Source organism: Tursiops truncatus, chromosome 5 (assembly GCF_011762595.2).
Source record: "Tursiops truncatus isolate mTurTru1 chromosome 5, mTurTru1.mat.Y, whole genome shotgun sequence".
NCBI lineage: Eukaryota > Metazoa > Chordata > Mammalia > Artiodactyla > Delphinidae > Tursiops > Tursiops truncatus.
This window is the reverse complement of record NC_047038.1, coordinates 47,035,536-47,058,599: the sequence shown is the minus strand read 5'-3', so window position 1 is coordinate 47,058,599 and position 23,064 is coordinate 47,035,536. Positions and strand designations below refer to the sequence as shown.

The 23,064-nt window shown below is 37.5% G+C and overlaps 1 protein-coding gene and 1 pseudogene across 5 annotated transcripts in view; both read right to left on the bottom strand.

The window, feature by feature from the left end:
- The window catches only part of LOC141278724 (POU domain, class 5, transcription factor 1 pseudogene), a 28,725-nt pseudogene extending 9,895 nt beyond the window's left edge, over positions 1–18,830 (bottom strand).
- Positions 1–23,064, bottom strand: part of SLIT2 (slit guidance ligand 2) — a 383,800-nt gene that overhangs the window by 236,527 nt on the left and 124,209 nt on the right. The gene's annotated exons all lie outside the window — the stretch shown is intronic.

The following is a 23,064-nucleotide window of genomic DNA, read 5'->3' as shown; positions in this document are numbered from 1 at the left end:
TAAAATAAAATAAACTTATTAAAATAAAAAATAATTATTAAAAATAAAAAATTAAAAAGTAGTAAAAAATCGAAGAAAATAAAAAGGAGAGGAACCAAACCAAAAAACATATCTACCAATGATAACAAGAGCTAAAAACTGTACTAAAAAATACCCAACAAAAACAAACAAAAGAAAACGGACAGACAGAACCCTAGCACAAATGATAAAAGCAAAGCTTTATGGAGAAGATCACACAAAGAAGCATACACCTACACACTCAGAAAAAGGAAAAAAATATATATATCATTGCTCCCAATGTCCACCACCTCAATTTTGGGACGATTCATTGTCTATTCAGGTATTCCAGAGATGCAGGGTACATGACGTTGATTGTGGAGATTTAATCCACTGCTCCTGAGGCTGCTGGGAGAAATTTCCCTTTCTCTTCTTTGTTCGCACAGCTCCTGGGGTTCAGCTTTGGATTTGACCCCGTCTCTGTGTGTAGGTCTCCTGAGGATATCTCCTCTTCACTCAGACAGGATGGCGTTAAAGTAGCAGTTGATTAGGGGGCTCTGGCTCACTCAGGCCAGGGGGAGGGAGGGGTATGGAATGCGGGGCGAGCCTCCGGCAACAGGCAAGTGTAACGTTGCAACAGGCTGAGGTGCACCATGTGTTCTCCAGGGTTATTTGTCCCTGGATCACGGGGCCCTGGCAGTGGCGGGCTGCACAGGCTCCCAGTAGGGGAGCTGTGGATAGTGACCTGTGCTCGCACACAGGATTCTTGGTGGTTGCAGCAGCAGCCTTAGCATCTCATGCCCGTCTCTGGTGTCTACACTGATAGACGCAGCTCGCGCACATCTCTGGAGCTTGTTTAGGTGGCGCTCTGAATCCCCTCTCCTGGCACACCCCGAAACATTTGTCTCTTGCCTCTTAGGCAGGTCCAGACTTTTCCCCGGACTACCTCCTGGCTAGCTGTGGCGCACTAGCCCCCTTCAGGCTGTGTTCACGCAGCCAACACCAGTCCTCTCCCTGGGATCTGAACTCCGAAGCCCAAGCCTCAGCTCCCAGCCCCCACCGGCCCCAGTGAGTGAGCACACAAGCCTCTCAGGCTGGTGAGTGCTGGTCAGCACCGATCCCCTGTGCAGAAATCTCTCCGCTTTGCCCTCTGCACCCCTGTTGCTGTGCTCTCCTCCGTGGCTCCGAAGCTTCCCCCTCACCACCCCTAGTCTCTGCCCACAAAGGGGCTTCCTAGTGTGTGGAAACTTTTCCGCTTTCACAGCTCCCTCCCCACGGTGCAGGTCCCGTCCCTATTCTTTTGCATCTGTTTTATTTTTCTTTTGCCCTACCCAGGTATGTGGGGACTTTTTTTTTGCCTTTTGGAAGTCTGAGGTCTTCTGCCAGTGTTCAGTAGGTGTTCTGTAGGAGTTGTTCCACATGTAGATGTATTTCTGATGTATTTGTGGGGAGGAAGTTGACCTTCATGTCTTACTCTTCCATCATCTTGAAGGTCTCTCTGTAGATTTTTTGATGATGGCCATTCTGACCAGTGTAAGGTGATACCTCATTGTAGTTTTGATTTGCATTTCTCTAATGATTAGTGACGTTAAGCATCTTTTCATGTGTTTGTTGGCAATCTGTACCTCTGCGTTGGAGAAATGTCTATTCAGGTGTTCTGCCCATCTTTGGATTGGGGTGTTTGTTTTTTTGATATTGAGCTGCATGAGCTGCTTGTAAATTTTGGAGATTAATCCTTTATCAGTGCTTCGTTGGCAAATATTTTCTCCCATTCTGAGGGTTGTCTTTTTGTCTTGTTTATGGTTTCCTTTGCTGTGCAAAAGCTTTTAAGTTTCATTAGGTCCCATTTGTTTATTTTTGTTTTTATTTCCATCTTGGAAAAGGAGAAAAAGGACCTTGCTGTGATTTATGTCATAGAGTGTTCTGCCTACGTTTTCCTCTAAGTTTTATAGTGTCTGGCCTTACCTTTAGATCTTTAATCCAATTTGAGTTTATTTTTGTGTATGGTGTTAGAGAGTGTTCTAATTTCATTATTTTACATGTAGCTCTCCAGTTTTCCCAGCACCACTTATTAAAGAGGCTGTCTTTTCTCCATTGTATATTCTTGCTTCCTTTATCAAAGTTAAGGTGACCACATGTGCATGGGTTTATCTCTGGGCTTTTTATCCTGTTCCATTGATCTATATCTCTATTTTTGTGCCAGTACCATACTCTCTTGATTCCTATAGCTTTGTAGTATATGTCCTGTAACTTTTTTTTTTTTTTTTTTTTTTTTTTGCGCGGTACGTGGGCCTCTCACTGTTGTGGCCTCTCCCGTTGCTGAGCACAGGCTCCGGTCGCACAGGCTCAGCAGCCATGGCTCATAGGCCTAGCCGCTCCTCAGAATGTGGGATCTTCCCGGACTGGGGCACGAACCCGTGTCCCTTGCATCGGCAGGCAGTCTCTCAACCACTGTGCCACCAGGGAAGCCCTCCTGTAACTCTTGAATCCACTTTTGACTGAGCTGTGAAAGCTCAGCTGAATCTACTGAAGCCAACACAGCCAAACCAAACGCAAAAACCCTTTAACTCATGTGACTTCTCTGCAAGAAAACAACAAAAGCAACAAAAATCTGGTTTTTCTTGAAACATTCACCTCCTCAATTGTTCTTTCAGTCTTTCCTAGGTCGTCTACTAGCTCCTCTTTTTTCTCCCTCTTCATCACATTCATTCAGGGGTGTAAGCTAGTTTCATGCTGTCCCTTTTCACAACAGCTTTTCCCCCAGAGCTCCATCATCTAACCCAGGTGTCTCATGGAAATGTCTACATGGGTATTTTAGAGATGCCCCCAACATAATATGTCAAAAACTGAAATCATCCTGTACCGTCTCAACTCTGCTCTTTTTTCCCCAGAGATCTGTATGAGTAATGATTGCATCACCCATTCAATTATACAAGTCAGAAATTTGGGTGCCACATTTGAGTCCTCTCCCTCCCTAGACTCCATGTAAACTGAAGTTCTTGATCACATCTGGAATAATGTGTCCAATTTTGACAACCGCATAGGATAGAAAAATCAAACTTAAAACTGTGTAAGGGAGGAGAGTGTATATATGGAAACTCTCTGAATTTTCTACTCAATGTCTTAAACACCTAAAATTACTCTGAAAAATTAAAATCTACTAATTAAAAAAAAACACTTGGCGGTATATAGAGGAGCATGGCAATGGCAAGAGATTTAAAACTGTTTCATATAAAAATTTTAAAAGATATGCACACTTGAAATATTCATCTTCACGAAGAAAATTAAGAAAAGTCATGATAGCTATCTTACAAAATTGTAGAGGAAAAAGGAAGATATGTTCATTTGACTCCTTGAAAACAAAGGTATATTCTCTAGGAGAAACTATAGAGAAGTGGTTTTCAGATTCTTACAAAAGAACAAACTATTTAGTAAACAAAACACTTTGAGAAGCAGTGAGCTACTAAATCATTTGTTCAACACAGTGCTTTTGGATTTAGGAAGTGCTTTTTATTATCTGTTACCCTATTTAATTACCATCCCAACTCTGTTTCTAGGTAGGAGGACAAATATTATTATCCTCATTTTATCAGTAGAAAATGAAGACAAAGAGCCTTAGATTATTGGCGTGATTTGGCCAAAGTTAGTGAAGTAGATCCTTGCATATAGCACTTAAATATTTATTACTACACAGTGGGGTCTTACCTAATAGATTCTCTATTCCTGGGGTCACTCACCAGCATACAAAAAGTGTTCAGAAAATATGATTTGAAAAAAGAAATTAATTGATCATTTAATGAATAAATCAATCCAAAGTTTAACCCTAGGCCTTTTAAGTCTTAACAGGGATTGAAGTATAATTAAATGACTAGTAATATGGAAAACAAACAACAGAAATATATATAAAGGGTTTAGAAGAGAGAGATAACAAGGGGTAATTTGGCCAGATATATGATATTAAAATCAGCCTTATAGGATGTGTAGAATACAGAGAGGAGAAAAAAGCAAAATCTATTTTGGAAGCAGTCTGATAAAGAGCACCTTTAGAGGGCCTAAACTGGTCTTCTTTGGCCCTGTCTTTCCCCTGGATAGAAGAAATGTAAAAGGAATAAAGAAGACAAAAACAGATGGGAAGATAACTCATGTTTGTGTTATCAGAAGATTTAATATTATTAAAATGTTCATACCCAAAGTAATCTACAGGTTCAATGTAATCCTTATCAAAATCCTAACAGCAATTTTATAGACATAAAAAAATTCAATAATTCATATGGAACCACAGAAGACCATGAATAGCCAAATAATCTTGAGAAAGAAAAACAAAGCAGGAGATATCACAACTCCTGACTTCAAAATATATTACAAAGCTACAGTAATCAAAACAGTATTGTACTGGCAAAAAGAAAGACATATAGACCAATAGAACAGATAGCCCAGAAATAAAACTATTATGTGTATAGTCAATCGTGCTAAAAATACAAAATCAATAAAGGATAGTCTCTTCAACAAATGGTGTTGGGAAAACTAGATATTCACATGCAAAAGAATAAAATTGAACTTCTATCTTATACCATATATAAAATCAATTCAAAATGGATTTTTGAACATAAGACCTGAAACCATAAAACTCCTAGAAGAAAACATAGGAGAAAGGCTTCGTGACACTGGTTTTGGCAACAATTTTATGAATGTGACACCAAAAACACAGGCAACAAGAACAACAACAACAACTAAAGTGGGACTACATCAAACTAAAAAGCTTCTACCCAGCAAAGGAAACAATCATCATAATGAAAAGGCAACTTATGGAATGGGAGAAAACATTTGCAAACCATATATGTGACAAGAGGTTAATCCCCAAATACATGAAGAACTCCTACAAATCAATAGCAAAACCACTAAAAACCCTATTAAAATAACTATAATCCAATGGGCTAAGGAATCGAACAGACATTTCTCAAACAAAAGACATACAAAAGGCAAACAAGTATATGAAAAAATGATCATCATCACTAATCAGCAAGTTAAATGCAAATCAAAACCACATTGACATATCACATTACACCTGTCAGGATGGCTATTATCAAAAAACAAAGATAAGTTTTGGGGAGGATGTGGAGAAATCAGAACCCTTGTACACTGTTGCTGAGAATACAAAATGGTGCAGTTGCTATGGAAAACATTAGGGACGTTCCTCAAAATATTAGAAACAGAACTACTTTATGATCCAGCAATCAATTTCACTCTGGGTATTTATTCAAAAGAACTGAAATCAGGATCTCAAAGGACCATTAGCCCTCCCAAGTTCACTTTAGCATTATTCATAATAGCCAAGATGTAGAAACAACCTGAGTGTCAATTGACAGGTGAATGGATAAAGAAAATGTGATATATATATATATATATATATATATAATGGAATATAATATAATATAATATATAAAATGTAATATTATTAAGCCTTAAAAAGAAGGAAATCCTGACTTTTGTAGCAACATGGATGAACCCTGAAGACATTATGCTAAGTGAAATACATCAGCTACAGAAAGATGAATACTACATGATTCTACTTATATGAGGTACGTAAAATAGTCAAATTCATAGAATCAAAGAGTGGAATGGTGTTTGCCAGGGGCTAGGAGGAGGAGGACATGGGGAGTTACTAATCAACAGGCATAAAGTTTCAGTTCAGCAAGAGTTAAGTTCTAGAGATCTGCTGTACAACATTGCATCTATTATTAACAATACAGTATTGGATAATTAAAAATTTGTTAAAGGGTAGATCTTATGTTGTGCTCTTACCACAATAAAAATTTAAAATAAGAAAGATAAAAAGATTAGGTTTCAGAAGAAAAAGTTCCTTCTCTTATCTCTGCTTCTTTTATATTTACCTCTCTGGTAATAACATCAGGCCCAGGATTGTTATGAAGATCACATGATATGCATGTGAAAAGAACCAAATGTAAAACACTTTGCCCACTTTTATAACTAGGTGAGGAGTCCATACACAGTATGGCAATAAGAGTGCTCAATCTCTCAAGAATGGGGAAAAATATTTGAGCTTTGATATCTTCTTAATTTTTAGTCATCCATTAATTTATTTTTTAATTAAATTAGTTAACAACTTTAAAACTGCTGGGAACAGTATCTTGCACATAATTAGACCTACATGGTATTTGTTAATATATACATAAAATAGACATTTATTAAATACCTACTATATTCAAGGTCAGGGATCTAAAGACAAAACAAAGTCATGATCCACTTTTGTTTTTATTATTATATGCTCTAGGCCAGATTATTTAAAAGGTGTGCAGGTGGATAAGAATAATAAAATGCAGTTTGGGAGTACTTTTAAATATTTACTACAGATAGTTCATTGCTAGGATTCATCTTTCAAAAATATTATTTTACTTATGTTAATTAATTATATCATGATGGATAATATTAAAAAATCAAAACAATTCTTGTCTAGTCTGTTTTGAAAATTCCAGCATCATAAAATAAATTGCTTTAAAATGTATGGGGTTTTGCTGTGACTAGCTTTCTTCTAAAAAGTTTTTATAATTGGGTTTTAAGGAAGGTATAAGACCAGGGTTTAACTTCCATATTTTCAACAAAGTTTGGTCTGTATGAGAGGAGTCAACTGGTTAAAATTTTTAAAATGTAATGCTCTATGCCAAGAGCTAGCATGCAGCTATTTACAAAGGGAACATATGCATTTTTATGTGCAATCTGACCAATGAGGCTATGGTTATTTAAACCAGCCAAGCAACAGAATAAAATAATGGCTCAACTTTATATTGTTACTGTAATGCTCTGCCTAATAGGCAAATTTGGATCACATCACTTATCTCCTGAAAAAAATCCCCCAAAGGCCCCTAATCCCTGCAAAATAAAATCTAAAATTTTTTGGTCCAGGCCCTTTGTCAGGTCCCTGCTTACGTATCTTTACCTTCAGAAACACTGCCCACTACAGGCACCTGCCAAAATAGCCCATCTGAAATATTGATATGTTGCATTTCCCCATGTTCTGCCCATCCTCCAAATCTGTGTGTGTGTGTGTGTGTGTGTGTGTGTGTGTGTATGTGTGTGTCTCCTTATGCTGGGATGGGCCAACAAATTTCTATTCGTACTTCAAGTCTCAGCTCAGGAATTACATTCTAATTATGTTATCTAGCAAAATACCCACTCATAAATGTTTAATGTTTACAGAATATAGAGAAATTGTAATTATGTAATGTAAATGACAGCATGGTTATAAATTTAAGGTAAATAGATTTCCATATTGTTTATCTTAGACTAAAAAATGTTCGGGACAGTTAGACAGGTGGTTATGGAAATAATAAACAACAGTTTTTACCAGAAAGTCTCTGAGCCATTATGGTTTTACTGTACAAATATCCAGCTGCTACCAACAGTAACGAAGCCTTAAGATCATTATTTCAAGACCGGCTGTGAACTATTAAGATATATAAAGAAAAAGAAATTGCTCTGTCCAAGATTATTGCCATCAGCTACTACAGTTTAGACCTCAGTGCTTTATTTACAGAACTCCCTATTGACAAATGACAGAATTGCATAATGAGTATACAAATGCCTTTTCAAGAATAGATCTTGAAGGCTGTTTTTATAAAAATGCCTTCTGGCTGAATTATCAAAATGCAGTGTGCTGACAGGAGGGACAGCAATACACATGGGCTTTGTTGGCTTCTAATGGATTCCATTTCTAGAGCATGAAAAAGATGGAAACTAAAGTACTTTAGTAGGATTTGGATCTCTCTCTCCATGTGCTCCTACAATTTGAAGAATAGCAGGATATGGACAGTAGTTTTCTGTTTAAAAGCGAACACAGTTCTTTAAAAAATTCCCATCTAATAGACAAGATTAGTAGGTTGCTTGGAGAGATGTAATGCTACAGAACATAGCCATGGGGGTAAAACCTTGTTATTTTGAAATAGTAACCCAACAAAGACTCTAAACAGGGAGTTTTTAGAATTTCAAATTTCTTTAGGGAAATTTTTAAATAAAGTTGCGCTATTTCTAAGGGAAGACGGAGAGACATACTTAAAAAAATAAAATAAGATGTTTTCTTAAAATGGGGTTTATCCTGTAAAAATAGTCAACGTTTTATCTCCCTCAATAGTTACGTATTTTCAAATTTATTTTTATTGAAAACCCTTTACACCTGCCTGACTTTAAACCATCGGAAGGAGTCAAATGATGGCAGGTCTCACACTTTCTATGCAGTTGCCAAGAATTATTTTATTGTGCAGTTGAGGCTGATGCTAATGCAACCAAAAAAAATCATCATAGTTATAATAAAATAATACCACGACGACCGACCATTTTTCACTAAGTCATGCTGTGCAAAGGCAAGCTGCATACAGATGCAAGCACAACAGGATGTGATTGATTCGCTCCTGCTGGCTGTCCCAAGAAAGAGTGCTGCCCTCAGTCCCTGTGATCACCAGTACAGCCAACCAATGTTAATGCACGGGGCTTGCAAGGCAAACAGCTAACACTGGTTCATCTTGGCAAGCCATGAATCGTCAGTAATGAGCATAAGCCGTCAAAGCATAAAAAATGATGACAGCTTCATCCTCTTACGAAGAAACCTCTTGCAGAAAGAAAAGTATTAAAGGAGGAGCAGCACAATGAAAGCACTCAAGCCTAAACTGTAGTGTCTGGAAACCTCGTAACTCAAATGGTTCAGTCATTTACTTCACATTCCTGGGGACACATGCACACATGCCAGTTACCTGGAGTAGATTCAGGGGGCTTCTCTCAATCAACCAAGAAGGTACAGATGTAATTAAAAATCAAATAGTCAAGGTTTTAAAGATTTTCAAGATACCAGAGCAGAAAAATAACCTATGGGAAGACACTTGCTAACTGCAGGTAATACAGTAAGTCCCCTACATATGAACCTTCAAGTTTCGAACTTTCAAAGATGCAAACATGCATCTGGTTCCAGAAAGGAACCAGAACCTGTGCCATCACGTCAGGCGTGAGTGAAATTGCCGCTTGCCCTCCGTCTCCTATTGCTGACGATCCTTCAGCTCTACCATCTCCCACCTCCTCTCCCTCCTCCAGTCAGTAACTCTTCTTGCCTGTTCACTCGATGCCAGCCCTGTACGCCAGCTGTTGTCCTGTACTACTGTACTTTTCAAGGTACTGTGCTGTAAGATTAAAAATGTTGGGCTTCCCTGGTGGAGCAGTGGTTGAGAATCTGCCTGCCAATGCAGGGGACATGGGTTCGAGCCCAGGTCTGGGAAGGTCCCACATGCCGCGGAGCAACTAGGCCCGTGAGCCACACTACTGAGCCTGTGCGTCTGGAGCTTGTGCTCTGCAACAAGAGAGGCCGCGACAGTGAGAGGCCCGCGCACTGCGACGAAGAGTGGCCCCCACTCGCCGCAACTAGAGAAAGCTCTCGCACAGAAACGAAGACCCAACACAGCCAAAAATTAATTAATTAATTAAATTTTTAAAAAAAGTTTTCTTTATTTTTTGTGTTTGTTTGTTTTTATGTATTGTTTGTGCAAAAAGTATTATAAACCTATTATAATACAATACTATATAGCCAATTGTTAGTCGGGCACCTAGGCTAACTTCGTTGTACTTACGAACAAAACTGGACTTACGAATGCACTCTCAGAACGGAACTCGTTCATATGTAAGGGACTTACTGTAATGCCAACACTCTGCTTGCCAGAAGATGACTATACCCATATATCTGCTTAATGTTTCTCACTCAGAACTCATTCCCAAGGGTCAGGATACTGAGGGGACCAGAAGGCAAGAAATCTAATCAGGCTTCTATCTCCTCAGTAGACTCTCAAAATGGAAGAAATCAGAAGAAATTCAAATAGTATGAACAAGGAATCACTTATGTATGTTTCTTAAATATTAGATATAAACATCTCTCATGCTGACAATTGGCATACTGTCAATTGCACCTGAAGAACACAGGTTTATAATCACCATTGGACTGATTGGTGATAGCTGGTATCCATTATAACAGGGGTCCCCAACCCCCGGGGGTTGCCTGTTAGGAACCGGGCCGCACAGCAAGAGGTGAGTGGTGGGCAAGCAAAGCGTCATCTGCCGCTCCCCATCGCTCACATTACCGCCTGAACCATCCCCCCACCACCACCCCTGGCCATGGAAAAACTGTCTTCCATGAAACCAGTCCCTGGCACCAAAAAGGTTGGGGACCGCTGCCTTACAGATCTTGCCTTCCTATCTTAATTCAGTACCCTATTTCTTCCTGTAGGGGTCAGCACGCTAGGGCTGTCAATGATAACCTGTTTCGAAAATATTTTTATAAGTAGAATTAAGTTGTCTTCAAATAGAAAGAAAAGGAGTACAAAGGTGCCAAGAAATCTTTACTGAGTCTACCTTTTAAAATAACCACATCCATGGGCTTCCCTGGTGGCGCAGTGGTTGAGAGTCAGCCTGCCGATGCAGGGTACGTGGGTTCGTGCCCCGGTCCGGGAAGATCCCACATGCCGCGGAGCGGCTGGGCCCGTGAGCCGTGGCCGCTGAGCCTGTGCGTCCGGAGCCTGTGCTCCGCAACGGGAGAGGCCAGAACAGTGAGAGGCCCGCGTACCGCAAAAAAAACCAAAACCAAAAACAAAACAAAACAAAAAAACACACCCAGAAACCTCTCCTGACAACAGGAGTCAGTTTAGGAGTTAGCAAAACCCACAATTCAAAAAGATAACCAACTCACTAATCATTGATTCAAATATTCTGTCATCAGTACTATGCAGTTGATAAATCAGATGTCACATTGAAACATATTTTTAACCATGTACTTTAAAGTATTGAGATTTTTCAACAATATAGTTTCAATAAATGAATTGTTTCATAAAAATTCCAGCTTCAGTCTAATGCATCAGCCATAAAAGCAATATATCTGCTGAACAATGTGGTCAGCTTCTCTAAAGAATGTACTTTCTATGCCAAATAAGGTTTTTTCCACAGTTAAACAAACACTTGGTGCAATGAAATTACTAGCAGTTCTCTTAGTGGCCTCTGATCATGTGTATTTTCCTGCCTGTTACATCTCCATCTGACACACTTTGCCTATTGTTCAAAAGAGTCATTTCACGCATCAGGAATACTATGATGCTTCTGAGATGGGTTATGTGCATTCTGGCTGATGCACTTTAGAAAACTACCAGATCATCACCAACAAGAGAAGCCTGGAGAATCACATGCGTGCTTTTATAACAAGTTCTGTGGTTTAATTTATATAGAAAAAAAAAATTGCACCAACAACTCAAACTCATAGTTTTTACAAAAAAAGCTTTTTGGCTTTTAGAACCAAACAGATATTTGTGATAAAAGCAACTTGTCTGGATACTCCCTGAGGCACAGTGTATTTTCCATCCTTAAATGGATTACTTATGGGTACTGTAAAATTACAATTCTGGAAACAAAATTATGGAAGATTATGTATTCTGGGAATGTGGGGTTTTGTTTCAATTCACTTGAAAATTAGCTTGAAAGCAATCAGGTACTGTTGTAAGCATATACTTAAGTAATGAGTTTCAGTAATTTTCAATGAAATAGCAAAAACAAAAGCACAGTTTTAAGGTGTTTTAGGAATAGTCTAATTAACTCAGCAATTTCTAAAAGCATAAAAGATCTTTTTCAAAATGTTCAAGAATTATGAGTTTGAAAATAAGCTGATATTTTCAAAGTTGTTTTAATTATGCTTCATTTTAATAAATTTTAATTTTAAAATGTCAATTCAAGGGGCACAACTTCTAGATGGAGAATAGGACAAAAACCTACACTAGTTCATTCTTCAATGCAGAAGTAGGCCTGCAGTGCCATAGTAAGTTTGTGATGGTTTTTTTTTTTTTTTTTTGGCAGTACGCGGGCCTCTCACCGCTGTGGCCTCTCCCATTGCGGAGCACAGGCTCCGGACGCACAGGCTCAGCGGCCATGGCTCACGGGCCCAGCCGCTCTGCGGCATGTGGGATCTTCCCGGGCCGGGGCACGAACCCATGTCCCCTGCATCGGCAGGCGGACTCTCAACCACTGCACCACCAGGGAAGCCCTGTGATGTATTTTTCAAAATACTTTTCAACTCAACCTGCTAGGTGGTTTTAAGAAGTCAATCCGTGCCCTGGAACCCCTCTGTTAGAAGATATCAAAGCCTGTACAGCTTGCACCTTAATACTATCTCTATATGATTTTTCCTATAGTCCACGGCAAACCATCAGCCTGGAAAACTCTGTGATAGTATTTTCCAACACCACGTTAGTATTTTATATTTAAAGGTGCTTATTGGTGAATATAAGATCAATAGGGCCAATTATTCAATGAATTGCTGCTTTCCTCTTCAAATATTACTTACCTAGAAAATTTTGCATTTCAATAAGACAGCTGACTTTGTATTTAATTAGAATAGTGAGGTTAAATTTTGGAATAATGAATTCTGATCAAGCAAGATTTACCTGGTCTATAAAAGTGATCTAAGTTTCTGGCAGGGAGATATATTGGGGTTATAGGCTCACATTTTTTCCTGATGTGGAATATGATCAAAGAAGTTTGGAGACACCCCTAAAGAGCAAAACCTCACTTACCTGACTGTGCAAAGCTAGATGGTGTTCTTATAGGCAAAGAATAGAGCTCTGGGTAATTTAAGCAGGGAGGAAAGTTACCGGAAGACTGGAGAACCAAGTTCATAAGCAGGGAAGAAGATATTCAGTTCTGTCAAACAAAGTCAGACACCCATTTGTCTGTCAATAGCTGAACAATGAGGAGTGAACAAGGCTGCAGGTACCAGCGGTTTTGCTGCTATTGGTCTCTGCCAGCTTCTCACTGGAATAAACTCTTATCTGTACCTCTTCCTTAACATCTGTTCTAGACTCAAAATACCAGATAGGAATATTGAATAGGCTGCAAATAAGGTTTGTGCTCACTCCTCTGGTTGCTAGAGCTTCAACAAAGTGAGTATCTGGACCTTTCCACTTCAGTTTGGAAAAGTGTAATAATTAGGATGAGCTATATTGTGCTATAGCAACAAAACCTCAAAATCTCAGTGGCTAAAAGAAAAACCACTTTATTTCTCACATTCTTTACAATCCCCAGTGTTCATCAGCTGAGGACACTGCTACATGCTGTATTCACCCAAATGAAGACAGTCACTTGATCTAGTCGCCATGTCTGAGAAAAGGAGTCATAGAATGATGATTATCAAGTGGAGTCCAGGGATTCCTGGGAATCTGCAAGTTCAAAACGATTTTCATAATAATATTAAGATGTTATCTGCCTATTTTTTGTTTCCTTTTGATGATATATAGCAACTCATCTTTAATAATAATAATTATAATAATATATTGACAATACCCCATAATAATAATTAAAATATATTACTGATGGTAATAACCCCTCTTATGGCAATTTACAGTTACAAATTACACTCACAGAAATGATCTCATTTGATTATCATATTCTTTAAAGATAAGTAATAATAGCTACCCACCACACACATACATGTACACATAAACTTTAAAGATAAGGTGAACAAGAAAAGATATTTTAAAGCTCAAGCTATAATAAACGAACATTACTTAAAACTCATTTTGTTCAGATCTCCACAATATTTTTTAAAATTCTTTATTAATTTTTATTGGAGTATAGTTGCTTTACAATGTTGTGTTAGTTTCTGCTGTACAGCAAAGTGAATCAGCTATACATATACATATCTCCTCTCTTTTTTGGATTTCCTTCCCATTTAGGTCACACAGAGCACTGAGCAGAGCTCCCTGTGCTATACAGTAGGTTCTCATTAGTTATCTATTTTATACATAGTAGTGTATATATGTCAATCCCAATCTCCCAATTCATCCCATCCCCCCAACCTGGTATCCATATGTCCGTTCTCTACGTCTGTGTCTCTATTTCTGCTTTGCAAATAAGTACATCTGTATCATTTTTCTAGATTCCACATATAAGCAATATTATATTGATAAGATTTGTTTTTCTCTTTTTGACTTACTTCACTCTGTATGATAGTTTCTAGGTCCATCCACATCTCTGCAAATTGAGCAATTTTGTTCCTTTTTATGGCTGAGTAATATTCCATTGTATATATGTACCACATCTTCTTTATCCATTCTTCTGTTGATGGACATTTAGGTTACTTCCATGTCCTGGCTATTGTAAATAGTGCTGCAATGAACACCGGGGTGCATGTATCTTTTTGAATTATGGTTTTCTCTGGGTATATTCCCAGGAGTGGGATTGCTGGGTCATATGGTAGTTCTATTTTTAGCTTTTATATATTTTTTTTATTTTTGCGGTACGCGGGCCTCTCACTGTTGTGGCCTCTCCTGTTGCGGAGCACAGGCTCCGGATGCGCAGGCTCAGTGGCCATGGCTCACGGGCCTAGCCGCTCCGCAGCATGTGGGATCTTCCCGGACCGGGGCACAAACCCGTGTCCCCTGCATCGGCAGGCGGACTCTCAACCACTGAGCCACCAGGGAAGCCCCCTATATTTAGCTTTTTAAGGAACCTCCATATTGTTCTCCATAGTGGCTGTATCATTTATAATCCCACCAACAGCGTAAGAGGGTTCCCTTTTCTTCACACCCTCTCCAGCATTTATTGCTTGATGATGGCCATTCTGACTGGTGTGAGGTGATACCTCATTGCAGTCTTGATTTGCATTTCTCTAATAATTAGTGATGTTGAGCATCTTTTCATGTGCCTCTTGGTCATCTGTATGTCTTCTTTGGACAAATGTCTATTTAGGTCTTCTGCCTAAATAGAAGTCTTTATGGGTGTAAATGGGTCTTCTTCCCATTTTTTGATTAGGTTATTTGTTTTTTTGATATTGAGCTGCATGAGCTGTTTGTATATTTTGGAGATTAATCCCTTGTCAGTTGCTTCATTTGCAAATATCTTCTCCCATTCTGAGGGTTGTCATTTCATCTTGTTTATGGATTCCTTCGACGTGCAAAAACTTTTAAGTTTCATTAGGTCCCATTTGTTTATTTTTGTTTTTATTTCCATTACTCTAGGAGGTGGGTCAAAAAAGATCTTGCTGTGATTTATATCAAAGAGTGTTCCGCCTATGTTTTTCTCTAAGAGTTTTACAGTGTCAGGTCTTACATTTCGGTCTTTAATCCATTTCGAGTTTATATTTGTGTATGGTGTTAGGGAGTGTTCTAATTTCATTCTTTTACATGTAGCTGTCGAGTTTTCCCAGCACCACTTATTGAAGAGACTGTCTTTTCTCCATTGTATATTCTTGCCTCCTTTGTCATAAATTAGGTGACCATAGGTATGTCTCCATAATATTTTTAATGCTGCTCCTCTGTCTAGGAATTCACTTCTCTCTTTTCAGCCTGTTTTTTCTGTCTATGACCTAAATGTATTTTAAATTGCCTTTTATTGGGTAATTTGTTTTCTTAGTTTTGAGTTTTGTGAATTCTTCATACATTCTGGATACAATTTTATTATCAGATATAAGATTTGCAAGTATGTTCTCCTAGTTTGTGGCTTGTCTTTTCATTCTCTAACAGTGCCATTCAAAGACCAGAAGTTTTACATTTTAATAAAGTCTAATGTTTCAATTTGGTCTTTCAGGACTGTGCTTTTGGTATCATATCTGAGAAATGTTTGTGTTCAGTCTTTGGGCAGGAAGTATGATGCTCTACACGGATTTTTCATAGGTTCCATGTATCAGCTTGAGGAAATTCCCGTTACTTCTTAGTTTCATGAAGAATTTTATCAGGAAAGGATTTTAGATTTTGTCAAGTGCTTTTTCTATGAGTATAGAGATGAACACATGGTCTTTCTTTTTTTAGTTTGTTACTATGATGAATTACATTCTTTGATTTGCGGGGCGATGGTGACTTAAAACAACAGAAGCTTTCAAGTCCAGTGAACTGCAAGTCTCTCAGGGTCAAAATCAAGGTGTCAGCAGAGCTGAATTCCATTCTGTTGGCACAAAGGGAGAATGCACTTGCAGGCTTATTCAGGTTGCTGGCAGAACTCACTTACGTGTGGTGCTAGGACTGAGGTTTCACTTCCTTGCTGTGTCAGCTGGGGGTCATCCTTGGCTCCTAGAGGGCTCTCTCTGGACCTTGCAGATGGGGCCCTAAATCTCAGAACCAGCAATGGCACATGGATTCCTTCTCATGCTGCCACATTTCATCTGCCTTCTCTTTGTCTGCTGTGCCTAGCATTTTCCTTTTGCACTCTTATTTTCTTACTAATTAACATACAGTGGAATTTTCCAGAGGCTACATGATACTGTGATATTTCAACAGGTTGAATACAGAAGCTGATATGAGCATCTAGGCTGTCTTCTTTTGAGACAGAAAAATAAGATTTGCAAAAATGTAAAACAATGCTACTCTTTCCACTTTTTAGTGTGTATATATATACTATATGTACTATATATAGACATATATATACTGTGTATATTATATACACTATCTGTACACATAATATATACTGTGACAATATGTAATGGGTTTGTTTTGCTATTTTAAATGATTTAATACACGTTTTAAAAATTTCTGTTTCAAGTTCTAATACAGTAAATATAGATATATAGGTATAAAAATAACACATAGATAATGCATAGCTATATAACCAACATAAACCAAATCTTTTACAAGCCTCAAAAATTTCTAAGACTGTAAAGGGGCCTTGAAACAAACAAAAAAATTAAAGCTTAAGACTGGCTCCAGCGAGTCTCACACCAGCAATGAGATGATCTGACTCAGAAGACCCCCTCACTGTTGCTCACACCTGACTGGCCAGAAGTAGAAATGGACCCATCCTACAGGAAGGCAGCCAGGAAATTCTATCCTGTAGGGCAGAGAGCTGGAAATAAGGAGAAAACGCTGATGACTACCAAAAAAGGCACACCCTACCTCCACTAAGACACTTCTTTCCCCCAAAGGAAAAGCATACAAGAGGCTGGGAAGCTAAAACTATAACAAAAGCCCACCATGTACTCTGTGGGTTTATCTAAATGGGCTTCAATGTTCAGAACATGCTACTTTTCAGTATCTCCAATTGGAACAAAGGACTTAAATCTGTCTACATACAAGAGATGTCACGACGTATCATTTGCACAGTCTGATATCTCACTGTTATTTTGGCCCTTGTTGGTGATAAGTCCCAGATTATCCTCTTAAACATTTATATTTTTACATTTCCAGATTATGCCTGGTGTCAAACTATCCCAATATCTGTTAAGGAGAGAGATGATTGTCTGATACATATAAATAGTTCTCGCTAAATCAGTGTCTGAGAACTCAAGAACAGATTTTTGATATTATGTTTAAAAATGGAAAAATGCGGTTTGCACACTCTACTTCTAGTTTTTTTCTATTGCAGGCTCATCATTATCCATATTTCAGTAAGTTTAATTCAATTTGTAAAACTTCAACTGTTGCTTAATGAAGAAATGCTTTCTGAGTTATTTATGTTTGGGATGTTTTGTAAAGATACATGTTTCTTAACACAAACACAACCCTTTATCAAAGAAATAGGTTTAGCATAAATGATATTTACATCTCAGATGAAGCCACATACCTTGTATTATTGAGATTAATGAAGAGTACAGCCTGTGAAAAATTAATTCCTACTGTTGTCAGTTTTCTTGCCTTCTTTTAATTGGCTAGATTCAATCAGCTCTGGGTGGGAAAATCCGAAAATTCATCTTAAGAGAATTATATTCAAAAAGGGTCAATGAGCTGTGAGTACATTTCAAATTATTCTCCTATGAGTCAAATGTGTGAGCTTTTATACACGTATACATACTTCATACATATTATGGCATTTATTTGGAGGAAGGTCAAAGTACTCTATGGTTAGCTCCTGTTTTTTTTTTTTAAATTCCTCGATTTTGGCCATGTTATAAAGAGCTGAAATTAAGTGAAGAGTAGTTTCCAGATAAATTAGATTCTACTAAATTTGAGAAGATATGTTATCTAATTGGGACCAAAAACTCACAAAAGGACACGCAAAAAGATACACAGTAATAAGCAGAACTTGCAGAAGGAAGATAAAGAAACGACACGGATTTATTTCTACTAAGATGAAAACTGTGTTCCTTTTGTTCCTTTATTCTACAAAAAGAACGTTTATTTCACAAGGATGATGGAATGACAAGAATCAAAGAAATTATGATCAGAGATCCTGAATTTTAATTGGTAGTTCCTAAGTGCCTGGCATGTGCTGTCGCATCTGCAAACATTTTCCTACTTGATGCTTCTTAAGACCCGGAAAAGGTAAGTGCAATCGTTACCTTGATTTCACACATGAAAAAGTTGAGGCTAAGCAGGTTAAGGTCCAGATCTGAGTGCAAAGCCTGCAAAATTAACTGTGCACTGTATTCTACTGCTTTCCTTTAATGTGTGCCAGGCCCTGTGCCCTTGGCCAAGATATATAACTTCTATGAACATCACTGATTTATTCATCTCTGCATCAATCCATTTCTTAATTTCTTCACAATATCCTTCAACAAATATTTACTTAGTGCCTACTAAGAGCTGCTCACTGGACAAGGAACTGAAAAGACTCATCTGTAAAATGAAGAGTTTAAAATGACTGTCATAGGGATCTGATGAAATGATATACTAAAGAGGTTTTATATTTTAAAATACCAGTCAGGCCACAACTACTTCTGATAAAAATTGCCATGGGTATAGTGCCGTAATTGTGCTGGTGCCATATGATTTCATCATACCCATCCAGACCAGGGCTAACTGCTGTCCTCAAAACAACCCCTTACCCTGGGCAGTGAGTTGATCTGATACAAAAAAGTCTTCTCGGTGGGCATCCACCATCTTGGAAAATGACTCAGTCAAATCAAATCCTATCTCAGAGAGTTGGAATGTGGGATGTCCAAAATGAGATCCTCAGAAAGTAAGAACAGCAGAGGCAGACAGATGAGCAGAATGGCTGTAAAGACTTGGGAAGTTATTTTGCATTCTGAACAGCATTCTAATTTTTGGTGATGCCTATTTATACCCATGAACATATTTTCTTGCTCTCATGGCCAGAACATGTCTCAGGCTTAAGATCTTTCAGGTAATACAGCAATGGATTCTAAGTTGCTTTCAAAACTGCAAAGCATATACATATGAAATTTGCCACCACCATTATAATTACTAACAAGTGCCACAGCTTGGTCCAAGTTCATTAAATAATGGAAGATTTGAACTTTTGGCTAGGATTTACTGATCTCCTTACGTGGCTATATTCCAGCATTAACTTCCAATGGTTGCTTTCTAAAATACTATTAAGCTCTTTTTGGGGGGTTTGCTTTCATCCATTTATCAGCCCACAACTCTGAACCAATTACTGAAAAATATCCTTGGTGACACTCTGTCAGTATAACTATTAAGAGCTATCTGAAGATAGAGTCTTATGTCTTATTTTAAGTCAGCTTTACAGAAGTGTAATTTATGAGAAATAAAATTGATTTTAAATATACAATTCAAACAGTTTTAACAAATGTATGCAGTCCTGTAACCATTAAACCCATCATCATACAGAATTATTCCGTCACTCCAAAAAGTTCCTTCATGACCCTTTGCTGTCAATCCCTCCCTGGGCCCTTGACCACTGGCAACCACTGTTCTATTTCTATTTACTATAATTTTGCCTCTCCTAGAATATCATATAAATTATATCGCAGCGTAGAGTCTTTTAGGTCTAGCTTCTTTCACTTGGCATAAGGCTTTTGAGAGTTGTTATAGGTACCAATAGCTCAGTCCTTTTTTATTGCTGAGTAGTAGTATTCCATTGTGTATGGATACCACTATGTTTGTTAAACCACAGTAATAGCTGATAAACAATGAGTTCTTTTCTGCTGTTTGACTATTATTTCAAAAGCTACACTGAATATTTGCATGGGTGGGTTTTTTGATGAATCCTCAAGATGTTCTACAAAATACCGTGATGTTAGAGAGTTCCGCTTCTTCCTTATGAAGCTGTATAAGTTTTCTTTAGATTTCTTGGACTGGCTAGGATATTCTATACAATGTCAAGTAGGATTGGTCAGAGTGGACATACTTGCTTTGCTTCTGAACTGAGAGGAAAAGTATTTTACCATACTTGGAGGATGTTAACTATACGGTTTTTCAATGATGCCCTTTATCAGTTTGTAGATGTTCCCTTCTATTTCTAGTTTGCCAAGAGTTTTCATCATGAATGAGTGCTAAATGTTGCTGTTTTCTCTTTTTAAAAAATCTGTTAATATGTCAAATTGTAATGGCTGATTTTTCAAAATTTAAAGCAATGTTGTATTCCTGGGATAAAACCCACTTGGTCATAATGTATTACTTTTTATTTATCACTATATTAATTAAATTTTTTGAAAAGGAATTTTGCATATATGTTCATGAGTGATATTGGATTGCAGTTTTTTTTTTTAATGGAATTGTCTGATTTTATTATCATATGATGTTTCAGGAAAAAGTCTCTCCTTTACTATTTTCTGGAAAGGTCTATGTAGACTTGACATTATTTCTCCAATAAAAGTTGGTAGAATTTGCCAGTGAAGACATCTGGCTTTGGAGTTTTTTCTCTGATTTTGTCTGGTGGAGAGCTTTTCTTTTTTTCTTTTAATAGACTTTAGAACAGTTTTAGGTTCACAGCAAAACTGGACAGAAAGTACAGAGATTTCCCATATACTCCTTGCCTCACACACACAAGCACAGCCTTTAGTGTCACCTCATTCTATAAAACTCAAAAAAACATGAAAATCACACACTGATTTCATTTGTCTGACACACTCTTTTCCTTTGCTCTCAATCTAAGGTTCACCTCGAGGGCCTTAGTGGCCATGGATTGGTTTCTGCTCCCAATTCATTTATTCTCTGATGCAGAATACAGATACCTTGGCTTTTGTTCTCAAAGGGGAGAAATGGTGTCTACAGACATTGAAGCAATCAAGCTTGCATGGATCCCTACATGCTGTCAGCAATGTGTTGGAGATCTGGTCTTCCTTCTTGGACTTAAAACCCTCGGTAGTGAGGAACTCACTACCTCACAAGCAGCTGTTACATTTAAAGTGTTCCCACTGTTAGATCATTCTTCCGTGGGAGGACATGTAAGTTCAGAGAGGCTGAATAAGCAGTTTATGATCAGACTGCTATGTGCAATCAGCACCAAGATCCAGGTGATCTGATTCCAAGTGGCATGAGAGTTCTTTTATGGATCTCTTTTTATGGATCCCTTATTACAACTCTGCCTGATAGGAGAATAGGGCTCATGATTAGTTTATAATACTACAAACACCTCTTGCTTAATACATATAGCAGTAAATATTTCCAACCTTTTAGGCAAGTACATAACACTTGTAAATTGTTAGAGGTTTTCTTCACTCCATTTAAAATTTCTGAATAGACACATTCACTTTCAGCGGACTTCTTCATATTTTATCTGAGAAACTATAAAGTATTCATATACTCACTGTATATTAAATTTTGATCACTTTTTTTTTTCCATTTGGGAATGATCTAGACATTTGAAGAACTAATTTCCTCAAGCAAAGACTTGGCATTTTATTCAAGGTTTGTTAATATGTTCTTTTGTTCCTTCCTATCTTTTTTTCTTTATTCAGGTATTTAATGTATATTTTTTGAGCAAGCGAGTACATCAGACACAGTATTGAATACTCCCTCCCCTTATGGAGCTTATGGTCAAGTGAAGAATAAAAATTTGTAAACATATAAGATCTCTTAAATTGGCTAAAAGGGAAGAAAATTATTTGGAGAGCATCTCACTCATGTTTTTAACTGTCATAAACACAGGCAGTAGAAAAACCTGATGCACAGGCAAGAGATTTTCAACGTTAAAAATCAAATGAAAATTTTGAAAATTGAATGATACACAAAAACTCCAAATTTTGGAGTCACACTTCCTACAACAAAATTATCTCACATTAAAAATTTGTAGACTAGTTGTTCTCAAAGAGCATTCCAGGGACCTCTGGAGGTCACTGAGATACTTCTCAGTGGGTCTCTTGAGGTCAAAACTATTGTCATAAAAATACTAAGAATTCTTGGCTTTTTCATTCTCAATCTTTCATGAGTGTACAGTGGAGTTTCCGCAAGGCTACCTGTTGTCTGATATCACAACAGTTTGAATACAGAAGTAGATAGAAGAAACCAGGTGTCTTCTAACAAGCCAGGCACTAAAGAGATTTACAAAAATTGAAAACAATGATGTTCTTCTCACTATTTTTTGTTTTGAAAAATACGTTCTTTTATAAATAAATGTTATTTATGTTAATACATAATGGTTTTATTATTTTTAAAAAATTTACAAAATAAACCTCTTAACATTTTCCATATTAATTTATATTATATGTATGTGTGTGTGTGTGTGTGTATATATATATATAAATATATATTCCATGTGATCATAAGCTCTTTGTGGTCCTCAATAAGTTCTAACAGTTTATAGGGACCCTGAGACCTTGAAGTTGGAAACAGTGATAGAGAATACAAAAAAAAACCAACATATCTGACCTTTTAATCCTTGTCAATTTCATATTTCTTCCTCAGAAATCTACAAAGTATAAAATGAAACTCTAAAATTAGACCCTTTTCAGGGTTAATATGCAGATGTTATTGTAATGACCAGGTCATTAAGAATATGAAAAATAAACTAAATCAACATATTAAAATATTTTTAAAGTATAAATATATTTTCAGGTCTCTATATACCAGGAAAAAGAAAACTGTTAAAAAATTTTAGGCAAAGCTGTTGTACACGTTGATTGTCATAGAATCTGCCTAGTTTAATTGTTCATCAATCTTTGGACGTTCTCTACCATCACATACAATGTGAGGCACCAGAACTTGAAGAACAAATCTCTTCTAAAGAACTGATGATGCCACTCTTGCTTCAACAATTATACAATGCCTGGATGTGTGTTCTACTATTAATCCACCTAAAATCTGAATGGAAAAAACATGATAAGCAACATAAAAATGCCACTTCTGACAGGGTCTTCCTTGGTTTCATGCCTCCTGAGCTAGTATGGTTAAGCAGAAGCAATCGAATACA